The 9,640-nt window shown below is 72.4% G+C and overlaps 4 non-coding genes across 4 annotated transcripts; all 4 read left to right on the top strand.

The window, feature by feature from the left end:
• The first annotated feature begins 1,398 nt into the window (after positions 1–1,398).
• Positions 1,399–1,517, top strand: LOC122898083. Its single transcript, XR_006382819.1, has one exon. It is a non-coding gene; the product is annotated as a 5S ribosomal RNA (ribosomal RNA).
• Positions 1,518–3,699: 2,182 nt separating this feature from the next.
• Positions 3,700–3,818, top strand: LOC122898082. Its single transcript, XR_006382818.1, has one exon. It is a non-coding gene; the product is annotated as a 5S ribosomal RNA (ribosomal RNA).
• Positions 3,819–6,000: 2,182 nt separating this feature from the next.
• Positions 6,001–6,119, top strand: LOC122898081. Its single transcript, XR_006382817.1, has one exon. It is a non-coding gene; the product is annotated as a 5S ribosomal RNA (ribosomal RNA).
• A 2,160-nt stretch (positions 6,120–8,279) lies between these two features.
• LOC122898080 lies at positions 8,280–8,398 on the top strand. Its single transcript, XR_006382816.1, has one exon. It is a non-coding gene; the product is annotated as a 5S ribosomal RNA (ribosomal RNA).
• Positions 8,399–9,640: the final 1,242 nt, after the last annotated feature.

Genomic DNA, 9,640 nt, shown 5'->3' with positions numbered 1-9,640 from the left:
CCTCGTGGGCTCCCGGCGCCTTGGGCACTCGGCTCCACCCTGCGTCTCCCGGGAGCAGCCACGGCAAGCGCGGGGCTGTCTCGCTCCGAGAAAGACCGGAGGCGCCGCACACCGGGCCAAGAGAGGCCCCCGCCCCGCCCCCGGCCCCACGCCACACCCCACACCCCACACCCCACACCCCATACCCCACACCAGAAGACTAGACCCATGAAAGAATCCCTGGCAGGCCCCCAGGCCAGACCGGGTGCTGGGCAGGAAAGGGAGCCGAACGGGACTGCTGACACCTCACCGGCAGGTCCTCGGGCTCCCCGGGCTCCTCCGGCAGCTCCAGGGCGCCGCCACCTAGGCCAAAGCCCTGCCCACGCACGCCGGCCCTCCCTCCCGGGACAGGTGCCAGGCCACCGCAGCCTCCTGGGTGGGTGGTGTCTTGTCCGAGTGCGTGTGTGCGCGGGTGTGTGCGTGCGTGTGTGTGTTCCTGTGCGTGTGAGTGGGTGTGTGAGCGTTGCGTGCACCCGTGTCTCCGACCCGGTCCCTGTCCCCATGCCGGTCAGGGTCACCGCGTCTGTCCTGGGAGCTGGGGGTGTGGAGGGTCTGGGGGGGGTGGGGGGGACTGCGGGTTGGAGAGTCTGTCTCTGGGGCTCTGCGTTCTGGCCGTCTGTGCAGACATCCCTCAGTCTGTGTCTGTCCCTGTGTCTCCGTGGGTATCCCTGTGTCCGTGTAGGTGAGCCGGCCTATCGTGTCTCTGGTCAGGGCCTGTTGCGGGTGGGTGGCGAGGGGAAGCGCGCGGAGGAAGGGTCACGGGGCGGGGCTGCCGCTTCTGGGCTGGTGTGTGGCATCGCCCGTGTCCTCGTGGCCTCGGGTGGGCTGGGAGCGAGGCGGGGTGCAGAGGAGGGGAGAACCGAACCCGTCCAAGCCGTGCCGAGCCGAGCCGAGCCGAGCCGAGCCGAGCCGAGCCGAGCAGAGCTGACTGGAGGAGAGTAGAGGAGAGCAGAGGAGAGCAGAGGAGAGGAGAGCATAAGAGAGCAGAGGAGAGGAGAGGAGAGGAGAGCAGAGGAGAGGAGAGGAGAGGAGGGAAGGCCAGGTGGCCAGCTGGGCCAGGCCTAGGGCGCTGGGTGGGCGCTGGGGGGCGCTGTGCTCACCGCGCGCGGGCCCGAGGACACAGCCCCTTGCCACCTGCAGAGGCACGGGGCGGAGGGGCTGGGGAGTCCCGGGATGGGAGAGTGCCCGGAGGGACTTTGGCGAGGCCCCGGGGCCCGCAGGCGTCTGGGCCCCTGGGCGGGCGGGCGGGCGGGGAGGCAGGCGCCAGGACAAGGACAGGCGGAGGGGTGAGCCGCGGCGCGCGCCGGGGCCCGCGAAGCGCGCAGCAGGCTCTTGGGGCGGCCAGCTGCGGCGGCAGGCGTCTACGGCCATACCACCCTGAACGCGCCCGATCTCGTCTGATCTCGGAAGCTAAGCAGGGTCGGGCCTGGTTAGTACTTGGATGGGAGACCGCCTGGGAATACCGGGTGCTGTAGGCTTTTTCTTTCGCCCCCAAACGCTTGTCTTGTTTGGCCTTCCTCTTTTCTCTCCCCCTTCGGCCTCCCTCCCACTCGCTTGGCCGCCAACGCGGCGGCCTCCCAGCAGTCCCTGAACGCCGCAGCCCCTGAGCCCGGTCACCTCGGGCCCCTGACCCCCCCGACCCCTGGCCACCCCAGCCCCAGCATCGCGGGCCCCTGGCCCCAAAAGGGCGGCCCGCTGCACGGGCGGCCGGCCACAACCCAGCCTTTCCGCCTCCACGCCACGAGGCCCAGCCGCGCCTCAGCCGACCTTGGGGGGCTGCTGGCAGGGAGAGGCAGTGTTGGAGGGGGCTCGGGGGCCAGAGGCAGGGAAAGGGGGACCGGGGTGAGGACCACGGCCATGGACGCGGGGAGGGGGTGGGGGCCGACGGGCTGTGGGAGGAGGGCGGGGAGGGGCGGGCCGGGGCCGGGGTTGTGGGGGACAGGAGGCAGGAGCGGGCCTCGACCCCGGGCTCGGGCAACCTCTCCTCGGGCCTGTGCGCCCGGGCCCGGGCCCTGGGCCCTGGATCCCCTAGCGAGGCCCTCGGGCTGCCCCCAGCTCCAAAGCCCACCGGCAGCCCGCCCCACCGCCCCACCCCTCCCGGCGCCCCCGCGACCTGGGCCCACCCTGCCCCTTCTCTCCACCGGGCCTGGGCTCCGCTCAGGCCGGAAGGGCATTCCCTTCCTTCTCACCGACCACCTCCCCTTCGCCCCTGGGGCCCCGCGCCCGGGCCGAGGTGCCCAGGACGCCAGATGGCCGACCCTCGTGGGCTCCCGGCGCCTTGGGCACTCGGCTCCACCCTGCGTCTCCCGGGAGCAGCCACGGCAAGCGCGGGGCTGTCTCGCTCCGAGAAAGACCGGAGGCGCCGCACACCGGGCCAAGAGAGGCCCCCGCCCCGCCCCCGGCCCCACGCCACACCCCACACCCCACACCCCACACCCCATACCCCACACCAGAAGACTAGACCCATGAAAGAATCCCTGGCAGGCCCCCAGGCCAGACCGGGTGCTGGGCAGGAAAGGGAGCCGAACGGGACTGCTGACACCTCACCGGCAGGTCCTCGGGCTCCCCGGGCTCCTCCGGCAGCTCCAGGGCGCCGCCACCTAGGCCAAAGCCCTGCCCACGCACGCCGGCCCTCCCTCCCGGGACAGGTGCCAGGCCACCGCAGCCTCCTGGGTGGGTGGTGTCTTGTCCGAGTGCGTGTGTGCGCGGGTGTGTGCGTGCGTGTGTGTGTTCCTGTGCGTGTGAGTGGGTGTGTGAGCGTTGCGTGCACCCGTGTCTCCGACCCGGTCCCTGTCCCCATGCCGGTCAGGGTCACCGCGTCTGTCCTGGGAGCTGGGGGTGTGGAGGGTCTGGGGGGGTGGGGGGGACTGCGGGTTGGAGAGTCTGTCTCTGGGGCTCTGCGTTCTGGCCGTCTGTGCAGACATCCCTCAGTCTGTGTCTGTCCCTGTGTCTCCGTGGGTATCCCTGTGTCCGTGTAGGTGAGCCGGCCTATCGTGTCTCTGGTCAGGGCCTGTTGCGGGTGGGTGGCGAGGGGAAGCGCGCGGAGGAAGGGTCACGGGGCGGGGCTGCCGCTTCTGGGCTGGTGTGTGGCATCGCCCGTGTCCTCGTGGCCTCGGGTGGGCTGGGAGCGAGGCGGGGTGCAGAGGAGGGGAGAACCGAACCCGTCCAAGCCGTGCCGAGCCGAGCCGAGCCGAGCCGAGCCGAGCCGAGCCGAGCCGAGCAGAGCTGACTGGAGGAGAGTAGAGGAGAGCAGAGGAGAGCAGAGGAGAGGAGAGCATAAGAGAGCAGAGGAGAGGAGAGGAGAGGAGAGCAGAGGAGAGGAGAGGAGAGGAGGGAAGGCCAGGTGGCCAGCTGGGCCAGGCCTAGGGCGCTGGGTGGGCGCTGGGGGGCGCTGTGCTCACCGCGCGCGGGCCCGAGGACACAGCCCCTTGCCACCTGCAGAGGCACGGGGCGGAGGGGCTGGGGAGTCCCGGGATGGGAGAGTGCCCGGAGGGACTTTGGCGAGGCCCCGGGGCCCGCAGGCGTCTGGGCCCCTGGGCGGGCGGGCGGGCGGGGAGGCAGGCGCCAGGACAAGGACAGGCGGAGGGGTGAGCCGCGGCGCGCGCCGGGGCCCGCGAAGCGCGCAGCAGGCTCTTGGGGCGGCCAGCTGCGGCGGCAGGCGTCTACGGCCATACCACCCTGAACGCGCCCGATCTCGTCTGATCTCGGAAGCTAAGCAGGGTCGGGCCTGGTTAGTACTTGGATGGGAGACCGCCTGGGAATACCGGGTGCTGTAGGCTTTTTCTTTCGCCCCCAAACGCTTGTCTTGTTTGGCCTTCCTCTTTTCTCTCCCCCTTCGGCCTCCCTCCCACTCGCTTGGCCGCCAACGCGGCGGCCTCCCAGCAGTCCCTGAACGCCGCAGCCCCTGAGCCCGGTCACCTCGGGCCCCTGACCCCCCCGACCCCTGGCCACCCCAGCCCCAGCATCGCGGGCCCCTGGCCCCAAAAGGGCGGCCCGCTGCACGGGCGGCCGGCCACAACCCAGCCTTTCCGCCTCCACGCCACGAGGCCCAGCCGCGCCTCAGCCGACCTTGGGGGGCTGCTGGCAGGGAGAGGCAGTGTTGGAGGGGGCTCGGGGGCCAGAGGCAGGGAAAGGGGGACCGGGGTGAGGACCACGGCCATGGACGCGGGGAGGGGGTGGGGGCCGACGGGCTGTGGGAGGAGGGCGGGGAGGGGCGGGCCGGGGCCGGGGTTGTGGGGGACAGGAGGCAGGAGCGGGCCTCGACCCCGGGCTCGGGCAACCTCTCCTCGGGCCTGTGCGCCCGGGCCCGGGCCCTGGGCCCTGGATCCCCTAGCGAGGCCCTCGGGCTGCCCCCAGCTCCAAAGCCCACCGGCAGCCCGCCCCACCGCCCCACCCCTCCCGGCGCCCCCGCGACCTGGGCCCACCCTGCCCCTTCTCTCCACCGGGCCTGGGCTCCGCTCAGGCCGGAAGGGCATTCCCTTCCTTCTCACCGACCACCTCCCCTTCGCCCCTGGGGCCCCGCGCCCGGGCCGAGGTGCCCAGGACGCCAGATGGCCGACCCTCGTGGGCTCCCGGCGCCTTGGGCACTCGGCTCCACCCTGCGTCTCCCGGGAGCAGCCACGGCAAGCGCGGGGCTGTCTCGCTCCGAGAAAGACCGGAGGCGCCGCACACCGGGCCAAGAGAGGCCCCCGCCCCGCCCCCGGCCCCACGCCACACCCCACACCCCACACCCCACACCCCATACCCCACACCAGAAGACTAGACCCATGAAAGAATCCCTGGCAGGCCCCCAGGCCAGACCGGGTGCTGGGCAGGAAAGGGAGCCGAACGGGACTGCTGACACCTCACCGGCAGGTCCTCGGGCTCCCCGGGCTCCTCCGGCAGCTCCAGGGCGCCGCCACCTAGGCCAAAGCCCTGCCCACGCACGCCGGCCCTCCCTCCCGGGACAGGTGCCAGGCCACCGCAGCCTCCTGGGTGGGTGGTGTCTTGTCCGAGTGCGTGTGTGCGCGGGTGTGTGCGTGCGTGTGTGTGTTCCTGTGCGTGTGAGTGGGTGTGTGAGCGTTGCGTGCACCCGTGTCTCCGACCCGGTCCCTGTCCCCATGCCGGTCAGGGTCACCGCGTCTGTCCTGGGAGCTGGGGGTGTGGAGGGTCTGGGGGGGTGGGGGGGACTGCGGGTTGGAGAGTCTGTCTCTGGGGCTCTGCGTTCTGGCCGTCTGTGCAGACATCCCTCAGTCTGTGTCTGTCCCTGTGTCTCCGTGGGTATCCCTGTGTCCGTGTAGGTGAGCCGGCCTATCGTGTCTCTGGTCAGGGCCTGTTGCGGGTGGGTGGCGAGGGGAAGCGCGCGGAGGAAGGGTCACGGGGCGGGGCTGCCGCTTCTGGGCTGGTGTGTGGCATCGCCCGTGTCCTCGTGGCCTCGGGTGGGCTGGGAGCGAGGCGGGGTGCAGAGGAGGGGAGAACCGAACCCGTCCAAGCCGTGCCGAGCCGAGCCGAGCCGAGCCGAGCCGAGCCGAGCCGAGCCGAGCAGAGCTGACTGGAGGAGAGTAGAGGAGAGCAGAGGAGAGCAGAGGAGAGGAGAGCATAAGAGAGCAGAGGAGAGGAGAGGAGAGGAGAGCAGAGGAGAGGAGAGGAGAGGAGGGAAGGCCAGGTGGCCAGCTGGGCCAGGCCTAGGGCGCTGGGTGGGCGCTGGGGGGCGCTGTGCTCACCGCGCGCGGGCCCGAGGACACAGCCCCTTGCCACCTGCAGAGGCACGGGGCGGAGGGGCTGGGGAGTCCCGGGATGGGAGAGTGCCCGGAGGGACTTTGGCGAGGCCCCGGGGCCCGCAGGCGTCTGGGCCCCTGGGCGGGCGGGCGGGCGGGGAGGCAGGCGCCAGGACAAGGACAGGCGGAGGGGTGAGCCGCGGCGCGCGCCGGGGCCCGCGAAGCGCGCAGCAGGCTCTTGGGGCGGCCAGCTGCGGCGGCAGGCGTCTACGGCCATACCACCCTGAACGCGCCCGATCTCGTCTGATCTCGGAAGCTAAGCAGGGTCGGGCCTGGTTAGTACTTGGATGGGAGACCGCCTGGGAATACCGGGTGCTGTAGGCTTTTTCTTTCGCCCCCAAACGCTTGTCTTGTTTGGCCTTCCTCTTTTCTCTCCCCCTTCGGCCTCCCTCCCACTCGCTTGGCCGCCAACGCGGCGGCCTCCCAGCAGTCCCTGAACGCCGCAGCCCCTGAGCCCGGTCACCTCGGGCCCCTGACCCCCCCGACCCCTGGCCACCCCAGCCCCAGCATCGCGGGCCCCTGGCCCCAAAAGGGCGGCCCGCTGCACGGGCGGCCGGCCACAACCCAGCCTTTCCGCCTCCACGCCACGAGGCCCAGCCGCGCCTCAGCCGACCTTGGGGGGCTGCTGGCAGGGAGAGGCAGTGTTGGAGGGGGCTCGGGGGCCAGAGGCAGGGAAAGGGGGACCGGGGTGAGGACCACGGCCATGGACGCGGGGAGGGGGTGGGGGCCGACGGGCTGTGGGAGGAGGGCGGGGAGGGGCGGGCCGGGGCCGGGGTTGTGGGGGACAGGAGGCAGGAGCGGGCCTCGACCCCGGGCTCGGGCAACCTCTCCTCGGGCCTGTGCGCCCGGGCCCGGGCCCTGGGCCCTGGATCCCCTAGCGAGGCCCTCGGGCTGCCCCCAGCTCCAAAGCCCACCGGCAGCCCGCCCCACCGCCCCACCCCTCCCGGCGCCCCCGCGACCTGGGCCCACCCTGCCCCTTCTCTCCACCGGGCCTGGGCTCCGCTCAGGCCGGAAGGGCATTCCCTTCCTTCTCACCGACCACCTCCCCTTCGCCCCTGGGGCCCCGCGCCCGGGCCGAGGTGCCCAGGACGCCAGATGGCCGACCCTCGTGGGCTCCCGGCGCCTTGGGCACTCGGCTCCACCCTGCGTCTCCCGGGAGCAGCCACGGCAAGCGCGGGGCTGTCTCGCTCCGAGAAAGACCGGAGGCGCCGCACACCGGGCCAAGAGAGGCCCCCGCCCCGCCCCCGGCCCCACGCCACACCCCACACCCCACACCCCACACCCCATACCCCACACCAGAAGACTAGACCCATGAAAGAATCCCTGGCAGGCCCCCAGGCCAGACCGGGTGCTGGGCAGGAAAGGGAGCCGAACGGGACTGCTGACACCTCACCGGCAGGTCCTCGGGCTCCCCGGGCTCCTCCGGCAGCTCCAGGGCGCCGCCACCTAGGCCAAAGCCCTGCCCACGCACGCCGGCCCTCCCTCCCGGGACAGGTGCCAGGCCACCGCAGCCTCCTGGGTGGGTGGTGTCTTGTCCGAGTGCGTGTGTGTGCGCGGGTGTGTGCGTGCGTGTGTGTGTTCCTGTGCGTGTGAGTGGGTGTGTGAGCGTTGCGTGCACCCGTGTCTCCGACCCGGTCCCTGTCCCCATGCCGGTCAGGGTCACCGCGTCTGTCCTGGGAGCTGGGGGTGTGGAGGGTCTGGGGGGGTGGGGGGGACTGCGGGTTGGAGAGTCTGTCTCTGGGGCTCTGCGTTCTGGCCGTCTGTGCAGACATCCCTCAGTCTGTGTCTGTCCCTGTGTCTCCGTGGGTATCCCTGTGTCCGTGTAGGTGAGCCGGCCTATCGTGTCTCTGGTCAGGGCCTGTTGCGGGTGGGTGGCGAGGGGAAGCGCGCGGAGGAAGGGTCACGGGGCGGGGCTGCCGCTTCTGGGCTGGTGTGTGGCATCGCCCGTGTCCTCGTGGCCTCGGGTGGGCTGGGAGCGAGGCGGGGTGCAGAGGAGGGGAGAACCGAACCCGTCCAAGCCGTGCCGAGCCGAGCCGAGCCGAGCCGAGCCGAGCCGAGCCGAGCCGAGCAGAGCTGACTGGAGGAGAGTAGAGGAGAGCAGAGGAGAGCAGAGGAGAGGAGAGCATAAGAGAGCAGAGGAGAGGAGAGGAGAGGAGAGCAGAGGAGAGGAGAGGAGAGGAGGGAAGGCCAGGTGGCCAGCTGGGCCAGGCCTAGGGCGCTGGGTGGGCGCTGGGGGGCGCTGTGCTCACCGCGCGCGGGCCCGAGGACACAGCCCCTTGCCACCTGCAGAGGCACGGGGCGGAGGAGTGCCCGGAGGGACTTTGGCGAGGCCCCGGGGCCCGCAGGCGTCTGGGCCCCTGGGCGGGCGGGCGGGCGGGGAGGCAGGCGCCAGGACAAGGACAGGCGGAGGGGTGAGCCGCGGCGCGCGCCGGGGCCCGCGAAGCGCGCAGCAGGCTCTTGGGGCGGCCAGCTGCGGCGGCAGGCGTCTACGGCCATACCACCCTGAACGCGCCCGATCTCGTCTGATCTCGGAAGCTAAGCAGGGTCGGGCCTGGTTAGTACTTGGATGGGAGACCGCCTGGGAATACCGGGTGCTGTAGGCTTTTTCTTTCGCCCCCAAACGCTTGTCTTGTTTGGCCTTCCTCTTTTCTCTCCCCCTTCGGCCTCCCTCCCACTCGCTTGGCCGCCAACGCGGCGGCCTCCCAGCAGTCCCTGAACGCCGCAGCCCCTGAGCCCGGTCACCTCGGGCCCCTGACCCCCCGACCCCTGGCCACCCCAGCCCCAGCATCGCGGGCCCCTGGCCCCAAAAGGGCGGCCCGCTGCACGGGCGGCCGGCCACAACCCAGCCTTTCCGCCTCCACGCCACGAGGCCCAGCCGCGCCTCAGCCGACCTTGGGGGGCTGCTGGCAGGGAGAGGCAGTGTTGGAGGGGGCTCGGGGGCCAGAGGCAGGGAAAGGGGGACCGGGGTGAGGACCACGGCCATGGACGCGGGGAGGGGGTGGGGGCCGACGGGCTGTGGGAGGAGGGCGGGGAGGGGCGGGCCGGGGCCGGGGTTGTGGGGGACAGGAGGCAGGAGCGGGCCTCGACCCCGGGCTCGGGCAACCTCTCCTCGGGCCTGTGCGCCCGGGCCCGGGCCCTGGGCCCTGGATCCCCTAGCGAGGCCCTCGGGCTGCCCCCAGCTCCAAAGCCCACCGGCAGCCCGCCCCACCGCCCCACCCCTCCCGGCGCCCCCGCGACCTGGGCCCACCCTGCCCCTTCTCTCCACCGGGCCTGGGCTCCGCTCAGGCCGGAAGGGCATTCCCTTCCTTCTCACCGACCACCTCCCCTTCGCCCCTGGGGCCCCGCGCCCGGGCCGAGGTGCCCAGGACGCCAGATGGCCGACCCTCGTGGGCTCCCGGCGCCTTGGGCACTCGGCTCCACCCTGCGTCTCCCGGGAGCAGCCACGGCAAGCGCGGGGCTGTCTCGCTCCGAGAAAGACCGGAGGCGCCGCACACCGGGCCAAGAGAGGCCCCCGCCCCGCCCCCGGCCCCACGCCACACCCCACACCCCACACCCCACACCCCATACCCCACACCAGAAGACTAGACCCATGAAAGAATCCCTGGCAGGCCCCCAGGCCAGACCGGGTGCTGGGCAGGAAAGGGAGCCGAACGGGACTGCTGACACCTCACCGGCAGGTCCTCGGGCTCCCCGGGCTCCTCCGGCAGCTCCAGGGCGCCGCCACCTAGGCCAAAGCCCTGCCCACGCACGCCGGCCCTCCCTCCCGGGACAGGTGCCAGGCCACCGCAGCCTCCTGGGTGGGTGGTGTCTTGTCCGAGTGCGTGTGTGCGCGGGTGTGTGCGTGC

The sequence above is a fragment of the Neovison vison genome, unplaced genomic scaffold (assembly GCF_020171115.1).
Source record: "Neovison vison isolate M4711 unplaced genomic scaffold, ASM_NN_V1 Scaffold_122, whole genome shotgun sequence".
Classification (NCBI taxonomy): Eukaryota; Metazoa; Chordata; class Mammalia; order Carnivora; family Mustelidae; genus Neogale; species Neogale vison.
This window is presented reverse-complemented; position numbering and strand designations above follow the sequence as displayed.